The sequence below is a fragment of the Mus caroli genome, chromosome 11 (assembly GCF_900094665.2).
Source record: "Mus caroli chromosome 11, CAROLI_EIJ_v1.1, whole genome shotgun sequence".
Lineage (NCBI taxonomy): Eukaryota > Metazoa > Chordata > Mammalia > Rodentia > Muridae > Mus > Mus caroli.
The window spans coordinates 108253885-108271071 of record NC_034580.1 but is presented as its reverse complement, the minus strand read 5'-3'; positions in this window follow the sequence as shown (position 1 = coordinate 108271071).

Sequence of the window (17187 nt, the reverse complement as noted above, 5' to 3'; positions counted from 1 at the left end):
CTGTATCTATTCAGAGTCCTTGTTCACAGTGGGTCAGAGGGCTCGCTCCTATAGTCTCAGTACTCGAGAGACATAGGTAAGGGGGTCACTATGATCGTAGGTCAGCATGGTCTACATAGCGAGCCCTGGCCCAGCAAGGACTATAGTATGATACCAGATCTTAAAACTTACAAATAAATAACTCGATTCATATGCAATTATACATTTAATTTATTTACAATGAATTGTGATCCCCCAAATATTTCAAGTTATTGCCTTTCCTTTTGATATCACAGAGGCAGAAGACAAGACCTTATTGTTGAAGAGACCACACACTTTTGCTGCACAATATAGAGAAAGAAATCGGAACTGGGCTGGAAGCCTACTCCCAACTGGCTAGCTTTCATAGTGTCAGAAGGTACTATATAGGCTGTTGTGGGAGATAACACATTAATGGTGTCATCCAACTGTGAATCCTGCATTCTACCAGACAAGATGTTCCCACTGTTATAATAATGGCCCTACCATTAGGGAGGTAACCAACCATTCTCAGATGAAATTTGAAGCCCACTCCAGAGGAAGGAATGTATACCTGGTATGGTAAATCCAGTCACAACGCCTTGGGAGGTCATAGACCCTCACAGCTGTGTAGCTAAATAACAGGGCCCCAAACTGCTGACTAGATATTTACATTTACACCTACAGACAAAATGTTACTTTCACTGTTAATCACAAAAGCATGTCTTTGCTGTGAATGGTGGTGAATGCGACACTCATAGCTGCTCAGTGTTCTTTTTAATGCTACCTTCTTCTCTGGTAACTCAAAGCACAGGGTTTACAGGAGGGGGAATGTGTCATTTTGGCTCACAGTTTGATGGAAGAGTCCACTGTGGTAGTGTACATGTCCTGATGACAGGGGGATACAGTGGCTAGTGACATTGAATCTGGGATCAGAAAGCAGATAGATAGATAGATAGGTAGATAGATAGATAGATAGATAGATAGATAGATAGATAGATGATAGATAGATAGATAGAAAATATATATTATATATAATATATTATGTACATATACATATACATATGCTGGTCTTTAACTCAGTCTTTGCTGTTTTCCTTTGTGTTCAAGCCCTGACCCCATGGTATGGTGCAGGTACTGCTCGTGTTTAGTGTTAGTCTTCTCTCCTAGAATAACCCAATCTATAATCTCCTTCCTTACATGACCATAAGCTTGTCTACTTAGGTTATTGTATCTCTTATAAAGTTGATACCCAACAGTAATTGTCTTGGGATGCAACTTTAGACAGAAAGAAGCCACCAAAGTGACAAACTCAGGAGTCTTCCTGGAGAGGAAGGTCATAAAAAACAAGATAAAGCATTAAACATTCCGTCGTCACCTGCTGCATGAGGGAAGGACACAGTAAGGAGACCGGAAGCAGGGAGGAGGCACGAGCTTGGCATTGTTGCTGTGGAATTGTGTGTAGCAAGTCATTTTGTCCCTGTGCTTCACCCTTCTTGTCACCAATAAGAGGGCATTTAATCCTCCATGGGAAGTTCCCATGACAAGGGAAAAGGGCAATGCCCAGCAAAATAAAGTGCGTCTATCACAAGGGGCACGGTGTGTGCTCATAAATGTTTCCTTCTCTGTTGCTTTTCTCGGTTGTGCTTGCCTTATGTACCGTGAGGTGTACACGCAGATCTTCTCAGTGGTTTGTTCTGTGTACTGCCAGCTCTGCAGGAACACTAGGTCTTTAATTAATGTCACCCAGACCATACATCAGCTGAGCACTGATGTGAAACTCTGAAGGGGTTGCGTGTAGTCTAACATAATTAGACCTTCCTTTTAGATACTGGTATTCAATCTCCCTGGTAGAGAAGCAAAGTTACATAAGAGAGAATGTGGAAACATAGCTAAGCATTTAAGTGATGGGATGGTGTCTGGGGAATGGCAAGGACTGTGAAGGAGAGAGGAATGTGCCCATTCGAGATATTTTTTGGTGAAGGAGTAGAGGAAGAGAAGAAATGAGCAGAGTCAGTGGGTATGTGGGAAAAGGTCAGACTGAGACCACAACAGTAAGTTAGGCTTGGGCATGTGGTGGGATACACATTGTCATTTGTTGTCATTTTCCAAGAATGAGCTCCATGTCTCAGTAAATAACCATATCACCAAGCAAGAAGAAAGATCCAAAACACATGGCATAAGGGCCTGGGGGATTTCTTAGTAACAGGAAAGTCTCAAGTCACCTTTGTATGTGACCTACATAAGAGAGTATGACATACGTGAAAAGTTTTGTAGGATTTCAAGTGAGACCTCATCAAGATAGTTCAAATCCAGGGCTGAGGTGATAAATCAGTGTTTTAGCTTCATCTCTGTTGCTGTGGGGCAAAATATCCAGACAAAAGTAACTTTGAGGGGAAAAGATGCTTTTGCTTGCAATTCCCAGATACAGATCATTGATAAGGGGAAATTAAGACAGGGACTTGAATTTACTAGTCACGTTCACAGTCAAGAGCCAGGGAAAACTGAATGTATGTGTGCTTAGTGTTTAACTCACTTTCCCCACTCTCATACTTCCAGCACCCCAAGCTCAGGGAATGGTGCCACCCACAGTGGGCTGGATCGTCCCACATTTATTTAAAATAATCAATGCAGTCTCCCACAGACATTCCCACAGCCAACTTGAGCTAGCCAAGGTCTCATTGACACACTCTTCCCAGATAATTCAAGACTGTGTCACGATGGAAATTAAAACTAGACTCCATATTAAGTAAAGCACTCCCCTTGCAAGGAAGAAGCTATGAGTTCAATGCTTTAGCACTCATGTAAAAGAAGCCAGAGGTGGTGGCACATACTCATAATCCTAACCCTGGGGAACTGGAGACAATAAGTTAGCCAGCACCGCCTATTTTTCAAACGACAGGCCAGCATAGGTCCTTGTCTTAACCAAAACAAACACACGCCAAAAAAGGGACCAGAGAGAGGGCTCAGTGTTAAGAGCACCTTTTACGTTTATTGAGGACCTGAGCTTGCAGTTGAGCACCAAGGTCAAACAGCACACAACCAGCTCTAACTCTAGCTCCAGGAAATCCGACTCTCTCTTCTGCCTTCTGTGGACAGTTGTACTCATGGGTGAGTACCTGCACACAAACACGAATATATCACATAATCAAAACTAAAACAAAAATCAAAAAAAAATCAAGGAGACAAAAACAATAATAAAAGCAAACCAAGCTCATATTGTCCTTTGTCCCACACAGTCATTCATACAACATGTGAATGCACCTGTGTACACATGTGAAGCTGCACAGGAGTACACGTTTACACACACACACACACACACACACACACACACACACACACACATGATATTTCAGATCTAATTATCAACATGCTCCAATTAATAGCCTTTCCCCCCTATTTATATTGCCTGTCATGCAAAAGCTTCCTGAGTCTTGACATGTGTCATTTATAGAGAAAGCTGTCACAGGAAGCAAGCAGCCTGGCTAGTGTCCTTTCTGATGCTATAAGCTCAGCTGTGGCTACTGTGGGCAAACAGCAGGAACCCTGGGTTCCTCTGGGTGTTTTCTCTTCTGTCTGTGTTTTGACTGTCATCTTTTCAGCACATAACAAAAGGAATGGGCTTTCCTGTGGCTTGATGGACTCAGGACAGTTGAAAAGTAAATCATTAGAGGGTTTTGTGGTGAGACTGAAGATTGTTGATACTCTGAACACCACATGGTATCAAGTAAAGACTTAGTAAACGGAGACTGCCCCCCCCCCCGCCCCTGACCTCAACAACGGGACTACCAGATGTGCCCACACACACACACACACACACAAATTCATCTTCTTCTACTTGGCATAGTGGGATTCTGATAGAATCTACTTGCTTTGCCTGCAATGATGGGGAGTAACTGGGCACCTGTATCCTGTTTAAGGATACACACGAGATTTGAAAAGGCAGGATTTTTCTTCAAACTGGGGGAAGAGCAATTGGTGCATTAAATCATCAGAAAATAACAAGGTTCTTTTATTGCGATTTACAGGCTAGTGGAACATCATGGTCTGAGGAAGAGCTGAGACTGAACCCTTAACTATATAGACATAAAGTAGTAGAGGTCGTAAGGGAGTTTTCACACCTAAATGGGGGCAACTATTTGTAAAAAGAAAGCACAGACTAGAAACAATCTTTGTGATCCTTTTCCATTTCTGTCATAATGGGCCACGTCCCTTTTTCAATGTTTTCTGCTTGTGGACTGAAGGAAAATATGATGAACAGCACACAGAGAATAACCTGGAGACCCCATTCTTGCAAAGTCCGTCTGTCAAATATAGTAAATGTCTTCAGACTCTGATCATTGCCTAAAAGCAGGCTTAAATATTACAGACAGAGATCTTAAGAGTTCTCGTCTCCCTTTCGATGACTCCAAGGTCATGCCAAAAGGCTGCAGATAAACCTTCAAAATAACCATGGACGTGAACATTTCCAAATGTTAGGAAGCAGATATGGGCTGACTAGCATGTCTGAAAACACAAGTGACATTTAAATATACCTTTCCTTAAAAACGAAAAAAATTCTGAATATCAGGGGTCACATTGTTGTGGCCACTGGCCTACACTGCCAAGGCTTTGTTTGTACCTGAGATGAATAATAAAAGCCCTAAGCTGATTAATGGACACTATATTCTTCCTTTTTCTTTTTCCTTATTTAAATTGTAAATAGTCTTATGAGGAACTGGAGAAAGAAAGAACAGTCCAAAACAAATAATTACCTTTTCTCTTCATTTACAACATGAATCAGAGAACACTTCGGTTTTTTTTTTCTTTCCTTGCTTTAAAAAAAATCCCTCTTTATTCTCCAGAAAATTTTAATGGCAAAAAATAATTCCCCCAGTCCCACTACCATCGTTAATAAGGATAGAAAGCTTTGGGTCTCTGGCCTCCCTTTCCTGATGGCTTCTTTTAGTTCAGGAATGAGGAATGTTAACTGCATTGTGCTGTAATGAGCCATGCCCAAACTACTGTTTTTTGGTCCACTGTTTATTTGATGTCTTTATTGTAATGAAACTCAGATGGTCCGTGTTTACACTAGCTCTGTGTTGGGAGACCACGCTGGGAACCATTCTAATTAGCTGCAAGTGGAGCTCAGAATTAGAATGGAGGAAAGAACAAATTTTTAGTAACGACTTTAAATTGAAGCCCTCATTTATTTTCATTATGGCCAGACCAGAAGCAAGCTAATGTTTCCCAGCTCTTTCTATGCAGGATCTGTGCCTCAGCTCAGTGGAGAAGGACTTGCCTGTTTCAGAAGCCCTTCACCATCCATGGTTCCTGGAAAGCCCTGGGATATAAGGTAAGGTTAGATAAAAACACCAGAGCTGGGATTATCAGAGCAAAAGAGGGGCAGCTCAGTTTAACTCCGAACTCTCTTTGGCATGGATAAACCATGCTTTTTGAGCTCTGTGGTCTAATGACATCCTTTTCTTTCTGGGTATTGTCTCAGAAATGAAATTGTTTGATGTTCCTAATACCACCAGTGAATGGTGCTTGAATCCTCTGCACATAACCCAGACCAGAGCTTTAATGAGCCAGTGTTTGCATATCTTCTGGGTCTGTGAGCTTCTGACTTTGGAAGCAGCTCATTGATGAGAGATTTTGAATCCTCTAGTGATCCTTGATATTTTGGTATCTCTAACATTTTCTCTGCACCACATAGCATTACTTTAATTGTTACAGCCTGTGGGCAGATACCTTTCAAGGCTTTAGGATGTGATAGTGGTATGCGAATTGGCAAAACAAGATTATCAAAGCTGCGATAGTCTCATTGGGTTGAACAGCAGTATCTCTCTGCACACACACACACGCACACACACATATTTTGAGGTACTTAGCCTCACATCAGTCTACTTTTGCTGAGACTTTAATCCTGATTTTAAACATATGGTTTAAAGTAGTATATAAAAACTAATATCTACAGAATATAATGCCTCATTTATAATCTGTATCAGAAGGCTCATTTCTGTTCTGTGGTGATGGTAATAATTTGCCAATAATATATGTGATAGGATAAATACACATGGGCTATATAAAGAAATCTTTTTAAACACTTATAAAAGGGCAAATAATCCAATTAAAAATGGGAGAGCTGCCTGAATATTTCTGCAAAGAAAATACATGGATGTTGAAACAGCATTAAAAAAAGAGCTCCCTTCTGTCATTCATCAAGCTAACAGAAACCCAAAGCACAGTGAGATGTTCATAGGTTTGCTGTAATCAAGTGTGGGTTCTAACATATATGGATGAGGCTGTAGAGGATTTCAAACCCATGTTAGGTTGGGGGAACGTGTAATGGTACACCCATATCAGAAGGGAAACTGGCCTGTTTTTAATTCTACCTTTTTCTGAAAGAGACAGACAAACACAAGTCCACATAGAGAGTTTATACATGGATGGACAGCAACATCAAACCTGAGTTGTCGATCAGCTGATAAAAAGGTAAGCAAAAAGTGATACATTTATACATTGGAAGATCAAACAGCTGCAGAGACAATGAGTATCAGTTAGCATAGTCGAATTTTTAAAATACTATGTTAAATAAAAGATATCAGTCATAACATATGTGATTTAATTTCATTTTACAAACTGTCCAAAAATAATCAAGTTGATAGAGACAGAGAGAACTTGGGTTGCTTATGGCTAGAGGTAGAGTTGGTGGTGTTTGGGATGGCAGCTGAAATTCTTGGGGCTTTTTTGTTGGAGTTATAAATTATGATAGAAATTAGATTGTAGTGACTGTTGCTAACAGAATCCTCTTAATAGTCTAAACTCATGGAATTATGCAATTCAAATTAGTGACTTGTACTCTATAGTACATCTCAAGAAAATTATAAAAATAACATACGCTTACTTGCTTTAAAAGAAAAACTATTTCTTTATTCTACAACAAAGAAGGGCTTGTTTCCAACTAAATTCAGTTATATGAACATATATGGATGCATATAGAAAACATAAAATTATAAAATAGTGGATTTTCTTACGGCTTTTTCAAGCATTCTCAGTGTTCTGCTTTGGCCACAGTGCAGGGACAAGCTTTGTCCTTGGTCTCTAGCTTCCATAGCATGGAATTCCCATGCAGATTGTTGGAGGAGAAGTCTTATCCAGCCACAAACTCTATGAGCTCCAATAAAGATTATCATGGCAAGATATACCCATGGATAAAAGAGTGGCACCAGAGTTATCAGGGTAACCAACCACTCTGATTGGACTTAAGACCCACTCCACAACAGGAAGCACACCCTGTCCTCTAAAGCTCGGAGTCACGGTTGAGAAATGTAAAGGCCCCACATGAATCTACTACTATGATTCTACTAAATGAACAGAGTAGCAAACTGTCCCCTACATTCATCTCTCTCTACTGACAAATCAGTGTGGCTCTCAGGAATCATCAGAGACGTTTCTCTGTGATCTGGGTTGGTGGTTAATGTAGAAATCTACAACTGGTCAGAGCGCAAAGAGTAAGTGTCAGTAGCATGTTTAGCCACAGAGGAGCCATCCATGTCACATGCCTTCTTCTCAAGGCACAGGGAACATGTTGGAAGAGGGATGAACAATCGTTAGAACCAGATGATGGGGGAAAGTGGGCTATAACATTGTCTTCTGGGCATGCACCCGCGCACAAGGACTCACAGAAGCCGTGGTCGCCAGCATGAAGCCTGCACAAGATCAAGCCAGACAATATTCAGTGCATTTGAAATGACACAGTATACAAACGAATATGTGCCCAGTGAGACTATGAGTTCCATGCGCATCATCCAGGCCTTGACTGGATGATTGACTGATGGAAGGGATGTCTTGGGGTAAAGTTAACCTCCTTCATCCAGGTAAATAAATAAGGCAAGATGAGGGTAAGTAATAGATTCTTTTCTTTTTACAGCTCTCCAAGGGAGAGAACATTAACAAACAGAAGGTAAAGATATGTATTTAGAGCAAAGAACTTATTGGACTTAGAGGTAAAGAGAATCAAGGGGAAGAAAAGAAGGCCCTGAGATGCAAGGAATGCTATTAGGCTTAGAAGTCATAGACAAGGAAGAGAGCCACATGAGAGAAGCTGTTGTAATTTCAATGTCAACCATATTTTAAGTAAGGAGACCTCAAAGTAAAGACCCCCTAATAAATGATGAATGAATCTCATTTCAGGCTCCAGGGAAGATAATTTTCTCTCTGCAAAGAAGTGAAAGTGGCTTAAAAATTCTACCACAGGGTGCAGGTCCAGTGGAATTCTGGAAGAAGGTGATGGGAATCTAAACAGTATGGGGCTATCTGAAGTCCTAAGTTTTCTTCTCACAGAAAGACAAAGAAGAAAAACAATACCTGGACTATAGAGGGTGGGAAGAAAATTCGTCATTATATAAGTCAGTAACGTGCACACCTTTAGTTCAGTGTCAGTCATCCATCTGTAAACGAGAGGCTAGGAGGAGATGAAGAGGCTGGAAGGGTTGAAAATATGAGGGTTCACTCCATGTTCAAAGAGTGTTACCTCAATGTGCCAGGATGCATGAGAAGTAGAGGTTTGCATAAATAATCTATAGAGCAAAGCAGTACACATCAGTGCAATATTCTACTCAATGGTGTGTTCCTCCCACTTGAGTTTAGCTTTGTAGATCACAGACCAGGTGAGGCTGAAAACCATGGTTTCTCTCTGACAAATACTTAACCTGTCTTCTTCCTGCTATCTAAATTTATGCTGTCTGTCCAGAACTTAGACAACTGGCCTAGTTCATTACATAGTCTCTATGAGTATTGTCTTACATATCTTAACAGCTAACAATTTGAATTTCCTAAACTCTGGGCAAATATGGATCTATGGGGAAGTAAAGCATAAAAGATCTTGGTATCAGATAGATTTACAGCTATGAAGGCTGATGCAGCCCAGTAGAGATGACCCTCCAGAGAGTCATTCTTGAGAGCATCTGGAATTGATCCATCAGAGAAGAATTTTTTATGTATCTGCAAAAGCTGAATGTTGGAATTGAATTTTATTTAAGATCTATAAATGGGAGATTTTACTGAGGGCCTTTAATTCATTTTTCGAGGCAATACAGTATTCATCTGGGTACTATAATGCTTCTAGTATTGTTTCATTTGGCATGATTCCTGTTAATTTGTAATGTTTACCATAGGACACTCCCTGGTATATAACTCCAAGGATAAGCTGCTATGGTGGTTTGAATAAGAGTGGTCCCCATAGGCTCAGGTATTTGAATGCATAGTCAACAGGGAGCAGAACTGTTTAAAAAGATTAGAAGGATTAGGTGGTGTGGGGCTTTTTGGAGAAGGTATGAAGTGGAAATTTCTGTTGTTTTTTGGAGACTCAGTTGTGTCATATGATTTTTTTTCTGGAAACTATCTTATGAGCAGATTTTTTTGCTATAGCAGATGTATGGGAGGATGTTTTGATAAAAACAGATATGTGATGTTTTTCTGGAGCCTAAAAAGGGGGCATATGATGTTTTTCTAAAGCAGATGCTTGAGTAATGTTTGGAAAGGACATAAATATAGCCCAATGGACAGTTGACAACAGTGCCATTCATTGTTAGTGATCATTTGTGGTGATGTCATAGAGAGAAATGCACCAAAAAACTTCTGGTGGTATTTCAGCAGTTTCTTACCACTTGTGTGGACACAGGACAATTGGCAGAGCCTTACAGTGTCTTCTGGATCTACTTGCCATTGCTGGTTCTCGAATGGTGTTTGGGAGTCCTGCCATTGCTGGCTTATGAATGGTGTTTGTTAGTGGATCGAACTGCCGCTGATGACGTCTATGACCTGTGACTGTTGATACCCTGACAATGTAGATTGGATTTGCTCCAAAGAACTATTTCCACATCCCTTTTGCTCTATTAACATTTGATTTCTACTACCTCTGGTGGGAGGTGGGCTAGAAGGGATGTTAAAGTGTTTAATAACCTTTATTAAAAATAGGTTTTATAAAATCTAAGCCTAAAAGGTAGGCCACTGGGGATGGGATTTTAAGTGTCAAAAACCTATGCCAGACCCTGTGTCATATTCTTCTGCATGTGGATCAGGGTGCAGCTCTCAACTACTTCTCCAGCAGCATGTCTCCCATGCCTGCTGCCAAACTCTTGCCACAGTGATAATTACTAAACCTCTGAGACTATAAGCAAGCCCTGATTTAAATGATTTCTCTTCTAAGAGCTGATGTGGTTATAGTGTCTCTTCACAGCAATAGTACAGCGACTAAGTCAGCTGATCGAAGAAATAAAACTAGGAAAGAATTTTTAAAGGGGGAATATTCAGACTTGTTGGGATCAACTCTGCTCCCATTTGTCACATTTCAGACCTTTCCTGCCTTCACATGTCCCAGGATCACACCACTGGTTGGTATGGGAGTCAAGAAACATGTTATGGAGAAGTAAGATCTGTGCTCTTCAGAGGTGATACTCATGTCTTTCAACCAAACCCAGGTGGATGAATGATCCATTTACGATTTCCGGTTGATTAAGAAAATGCAGAAAGTTGATATTGTGCACATGGTCCTTACGCTCCTCTCCTTCTTCCCTCCTGGGGAAGAGAGAGGAATTACTACCCTTTCATGGAAAGAGGTGCTATGGGAGCTTTGGCTGTCCTTTCCTTTGGTCTGATTCAGTGGGAAGAGCTACATCACTTCCCCAGGATTAATAATTACACAGGGCAAAAAGTCCCTGATTCTACCTTTGGGCACTTATCTCTGACTCACGTTTGGACCAGCCTGCCTTCAGATACATTATTAACTTCCCATAGTTGGCCACAGCATGGTGATGAGGTGTGACCATCAGCCACTCTTGACTTCAGTGAAAGCAAATTGGAGGGTATTTTAACTGTTCATTTAAAGTTCAGGCAAATTGGAAAGGAGATGCCCCAACTCTATTGAGAACTACAGAGAAACAAGTTTAGGAGCAGAGTGGGGGAACATTTTCAGATTTCATTTGTGGTGTTTTGGCTGAGCTCACTTGATTTTATATGACCTCATTCATCACCCTATGACTTTGTTGAGGATTTACCATGTGTCACGCATTGGCCCAAATCCCAGGGTTAAAACTGATTAAGGCAAAGCTATTACCTGCTCTCATGGAACTCATAGTCTCATTGGGAACATATTTGTTTGTATAATGTGTAATTTCAAATGCATTGAGTTTGACTCAAAGGAAGCTGCGATAGGTAGTGTTTCTTTATTGCAAGCAACAAAAGCTGATCCTGGTTGACTTAATAAAGCTCTCAAAAATGGAGGGCTGCAGAGATGATGGCTCGGTGATTAGGAGCTGGTACTGCTTTTGCAAAGGTCCTGAGTTCTGTTTATAGCATCTATGTCTGGCATCTCACAACTGCTTGTGACTCCAGGTCTCTGACATGTTCTTCTGGGCTCCATTGGCACTGAGCTCAGATGTGGGGACACACACACACACACACACACACACACACACGGGGGGGGGGGAGAAAGAGAGAGAGAATTAAAAATCAAACACATCTTTTAAAATAAATTGAAAAATTTGGAAAAGTATACAAGAGAGGTTGTAAAATCAAGCGGAGATCAGGTAATTGTCTGTAGAAGTTCTGCATTGTCAGGAAGATGCAGAGGAAAACATATCATAGAACTACTTGCCCAATGGAGTCCTTACACAACAATGTCAATATCACCAGCTGAAATTGTGTCTTTACAAGTGTACACCAGACTTTGTGTGTGTGTGTGTGTGTGTGTGTGTACATGCTCACACAGGTGCATATACAGGGCTAAGGACAGGTGTAAAATTTTGTGTCAGACTCTAAGTGTCTTCTATTCTGTTTATTTTGTTGGTGTTGGTGGTATAGTAGTGCGTGTATATGTGTGTGTGCGCATGCATGTTTATTTATTTGTTTGTTTGTTTGGCCTAGGGTCTCTTCACTAGCCTAGAGTTTACTAGTTCAACTAGGCTGATGGATCAGCGGGCTCCAGGGATCCTCCTGTGATGGTTATTTTCAGTGTCTGCTCTTTTCTTTTTTAAACATGGGTTCTGATTGTCAAATATGGGCACTCATGTTTGGTATGGTAAGCATTTGACTGACTGAACCATTCTCTCAGTCCCAGCCTGGTGTTTTGTTTGCAATTTGAGGATTTAAAGGCAGTTATGTAAAAAGCCCCAGATAAGTCAAGACACAAATGAGATCCATGTCGGGGATGTAGCAGGCAAGATTAGAAAGCTGTGAAATTGGTAGCCTATTGCTAAGGACATGTTCTCCATAAAGAACTTCACTTCTCTCCAAGGAGAGGTAAGCTCAGCATGAAGAATTTTACACATAGCTAAGGGAAGGAATGTGTTACTTGCTCATCCCACAATGTACACACATGTCAGAACCTCAAAGGGAACTGTATGTATAAATTATGAAGTATTTGTCACCTTTTAGTTTTGTAAAATTCTCTTTTAAAAGATTTTATTTTATTTATGTATTATTTCTATATTTATGTATAATATATTTACTTATATATTGTTTTATTTTAAGTGTGTGAATGTCTTGCCCACATGTGTATGCACAGCTTGGATGCAATGCCCACGAAGGCCAAAGGAGGGCATCAGATTCCCTGTAAACTGCCTTGTGGATGCTGAGAACTGAACCCAGGTCCTCTGCAGGAACAAATGCTCTTAATCACAGAGCTATTTTTCCAGCTCCATCGTCAACATTTAAAAATAGGATGATTCTTCTTGTATCTGCATGCTGAGAAGAGAGTAGAGAGAAGCCACAATTTGCTTAGGAAAAAGTTATTTTTAAATTTTTTATCTTTCTTTTTTTTCTTTTTTCTTTTAAAAATTTAGATATTTTCTTTATTTACATTTCAAATGTTATCCCCTTTCTTAGTTTCCCCTCCAAAATCCCCTATCCCCTCCCCCCTTGCCCTGCTCCCCAACCCACGCATTCCCACTTCCTTGCTCTGGCATTCCCCTATACTAGGGCATAGAACCTTCACACTAGCAAGGGCCTCTCCTCCCACTGATGACTAACTAGGCCAACCTCTGCTACATATGCAGCTACAGCCATGAGTCCCAGCGTGAGTTTTCTTTGATTGGTGGTTTAGTCCCAGGGAGCTCTGGGNGTACTGGTTAGTTCATATTGTTCCTCCTATGGGGCTGCAAACCCCTTCAGCTCCTCGGTATTTTCTCTAGCTCCTTCACTGGAGACCTAGGAAAAAGTTTTATCTCTGAAAAGAGTGAGGGGCTTTCTACTTCCCTTCCATGCCTCATCTGCTCCTTATCCTCCATAATTAAGTAGAGAAACATCTCCTTTCTCCGCTCAATTTTATTTGTAAGAAGCAATGCTATTAATAGAAAAGAGCAGTGGACACGGTGACACATCCTGGGATACCAGAACTGTTGATCAAGAGATAAAGGAAGGCTAGCATGGGCCCTAAAACAAGATGCTGTCCTGCAAAACAGGAAAGACCAAATGAAGCAGCACAGACTACAATAAATAGTAGAGGGCAGCATAAAAGAAGAATAAAAAAAAACTACTCTCTGGAACCTTTGAATAATTGCAGAAATTTCCAGACAAGAGCATTTTATGTTTATTTTTATTTATATTGGCCCCTCCTGGCCCCGCCTCCTAGAGCTCCTCCCACCTCCCCCTCCTCTTCACCTCTCAGAGGATACCCCGCTGGCATTCCCCTTTCCTGGGTTATCACATTTTTGCAGGCTTAGATGTGCCCTCTTCCACTGAAGCCAGACAAGGCAGTCCTCTGATACATATGTGCTGGGGGCCTTGGAGCAGCCGATACATGCTCTTTGGTTGGCGGTTTAGTCTCTGGGCACTGGTGTCAAGGTTAATTGATTCTGTTGTCTTCTTATGGGGTTGCCATACCCTTCAGCTTCTTCAATCCTTCCTTAACTCTTCCATAGGGGTCCCTGACCTCAGTTCAATGATTGGCTCTGAGTAACTGCATCTTTCTCAGTCAACTGCTGGTAGAGCCTCTTTTAAAACTTAGACCAAGGTACAAACCCAGATGCTGTTCCTGGTGTTATTAGAATGGGTGGAGAGGAAACATTGGGAAAAAATAGGACCCTAAGGGAAAGAGTCCAAGATCTCACCACTAAGTATTACATAGGCAATTGGTACATAGGCCATTGGTACATTGGTATGGGCTTGCTTTATTACTATACAACACAACTTTTGAAAAGCATCAGTATTTCAATACTTGGCAACAAATAGCCTTTATGTAAGCAAAGACCTTTCTTGAAGAAGGTGATTCTGCGGGAAGGGAGGTCGTGGGAGTGTGTTCTGAGAGTGAAACAAAGATAACCCGCATTTACCAAGTATACACATGAGCACAGAGGCAGAAGGGAGCTGGGATCAATGAGAGGTATAGACAGAGCAGGAAACAAGAGGAACTGCAGGGAGTGGGGAGAGAGAGAGAGAGAGAGAGAGAGAGAGAGAGAGAGAGAGAGACAGAGACACAGAGAGAGAGACAGAGAGACAGAGAGACAGAGAGAGACAGAGAGTATTAAAATCCACCCTTGTGTTTGATCATGAATTTCTCCAGAATAACTTCACTCAACTCCAAACCCCTCCAGAAAAAAAAATCACTTCCTAAAGAGATCCATATTGAAAATCAAACAGCTAGCTAACCAACCAGGGACAGTTAGGTTCCATGCCTGGGGCAAAGAGGAGCAAATGCCCTCAAGAGGAAAGATGCAGGCAAAAAAGGAACCGAGATTAAAACTCGGGGAACATGGTAGTCCACTATTTGGCAGGAATCATGGGGTAAGCTAGGAATGTCCTGCAGGATGTAGCAGGAGCCAATTTTATTCAAGTCCCCAGGGATCCAGTGACCTTAGGTGACATGGCGCCGTTCCTGATGCTCGCTGAATTTCTCCCCTTCTGTGGCCAGTGTGATATTCAGAACACTTTGAAGAATCTGCTGCTGGTGTGAATGTCAGAAGTGGCCCTGGAAGGGTCTGATGATTTGGGACCAAGATTTTTCCCTTCGGAATCCTGCCCTCAAGTTGTACTCGCCTCAAGGATCCTGGAGGAGCCGGCAAGCCCACTGAAGTATCCAGTCACCTGTTGGCAAGTCCTAAGACATTGAAACAAGGATCCCTTAGAATAGCAGAATCTATGGTAATTGGCCATGATGGGGCTTGAGAAAATAAATATGGCTTTCTACTTTGGAATGTGCAGTTCCCCTGTGACGGCTGATGAACCTGGAGAAATTGTTTTATGTAAAACATTTCGTAGTCTGAGATCTCAGTGGTCAGGGAAAGGGCTGTGTGTTTACAGAGATTAAAAACCGGCTGTTATTTTACAAGAACCAATGGCACCAGACGAGATGTGCCCAGCAAAAATCTTGATTAAGGGCTGGCAAGATGGCTTAGCTGGTTAAGGCTCTCACCACCAAGTCTTATGACCAGAGTTCAAGCCCGAGGTCCCACGTGGTGGGTGGGGAACACTTACTCCCAAGTGATCCTGCAGCTTCCGCACACATAGCATGGCCTGGGTACACAAATGCACAACAAAAATAAAGGCATTTCTAAAATTGATTACAATCCCTGAGATGTCTTCTGTGAAATTCCACTTGTTGGAGTTACTTAGCAGAAACCTTAAACGGTTGTTTCTTTAGGTAGTGACCCTTAGCAGCAAGAGTCCCAAGAAGACAAAAAGGGTACAGTACAATTTGCCATAGGTCTCAAAGTCTTTTGTTAAAAACCTCTCTTTATCTATGTCCATCCCTTTCTTTTCTCAGCCTATATGGGTGTCCGGCTCTCCTCCTAGGCCTGTGCTGGGACCAGCTGTTTCTCCTTAGTAGAATGAATGCATATTTAAAACGATAGGTTTCTGAGTTCCAAGTGAGCCAAGTGTGCAGTGGTGTACCCTCAACATGCGGCTCGGGGCATGGCTGGGAGGTTTGTAAATTCAGCAGTGGTAGCTCATCAGAAGGTTGTTTTAGTACCTGTGCCAGGAAAAACCCAAAGCGAAAAAGGCTGGATTTAAAAAACGGTGTTGAGGCGAAACTCTCTCTCTCTCTCTCTCTCTCTCTCTCTCTCTGTCTCTGTCTCTGTCTCTGTCTCTGTCTCTCTCTCTCTCTGTCTCCCCTTCCCTCTCTTCGTCCTGCTCCCTCCACCCCCAGTTACATTAACGAGGCTGATATCGGTTATGATATCAGGGTCAGGCAAAACATGAATGGCCCTTTACCCCTTCATCTTCTTTCAAAGTGCACATGGAAAAATTAAGTTAAGTTGCATGTGGTGTCTCTATTATGTGGTCTTTGCACTAGGAAACTGAAGCACCAATATTACTAAGAGTTTGAGGTCAACCTGAGCTATGTAGTGAGTGTCTGGCCATCCTGAGCTACATAACAAGACTCTGTATCAAGGAAAACAAGAAATAAAAATAAGGAGAAAGTGACTAATTCCTGCCTGAGCTATTTCACAAGTTTCTTTCCTCATAAAGAAAGAAGGACCTATTTGGGGCGATTCAGTTGCAGGTGCATAAAAGCCAGGGAAGGGTCGGTGGCCTGGGGAACTGGCTTCAAAAGGCATTGAGTGGGAGCTAAAGGCCAGGAAAGAAACCATAAAGAATTACATCCAGTTGGTGTACAAAAAAAAAATCTTAGAGAAGATGACATTGCAGAAGGCCCCAGGCCTTGTGTCCAGTCCCTTGCTGGGAGTTTCTTATATGGGGATGTGACATGGATGGTGGTATGTACCCTATACAATGACAGGACAGATGTCAATAACAGCCACCACAGGAGGGTAGGGATGACGCACTTGGTAAAGCTGTGCAAGCGTGAGGGCATGAGTTCAAGACCCACAACACATTAAAACAAATAAACGAAGAAGAGAGCAAGCAAGCAAACAAACAAACAAAACCCGACAATATCAAAACCAAAACAAACCGCCACCACCACCATCGCCACCACCACCATCACCATCACCAGCACCACCACCAGCACCACCACCAACAACTAAAACAAACAAACAAAGAAACAAACACCACCAACACCACCAACAAAAAAACCCACCACATAAGAAGTGCTGGGTGTGGTTGCTCCTTTAAACTTAATGCAATTGAAACAAAAACAGGTCTAGAACAAGGAAGACTCATCTTCACTTTCACCAGTTCGGGGATGTAGGAAAAAAACAAAAAGCAGCCATACACACTAAATTTGTGACCCATGAGAGAGAAGAA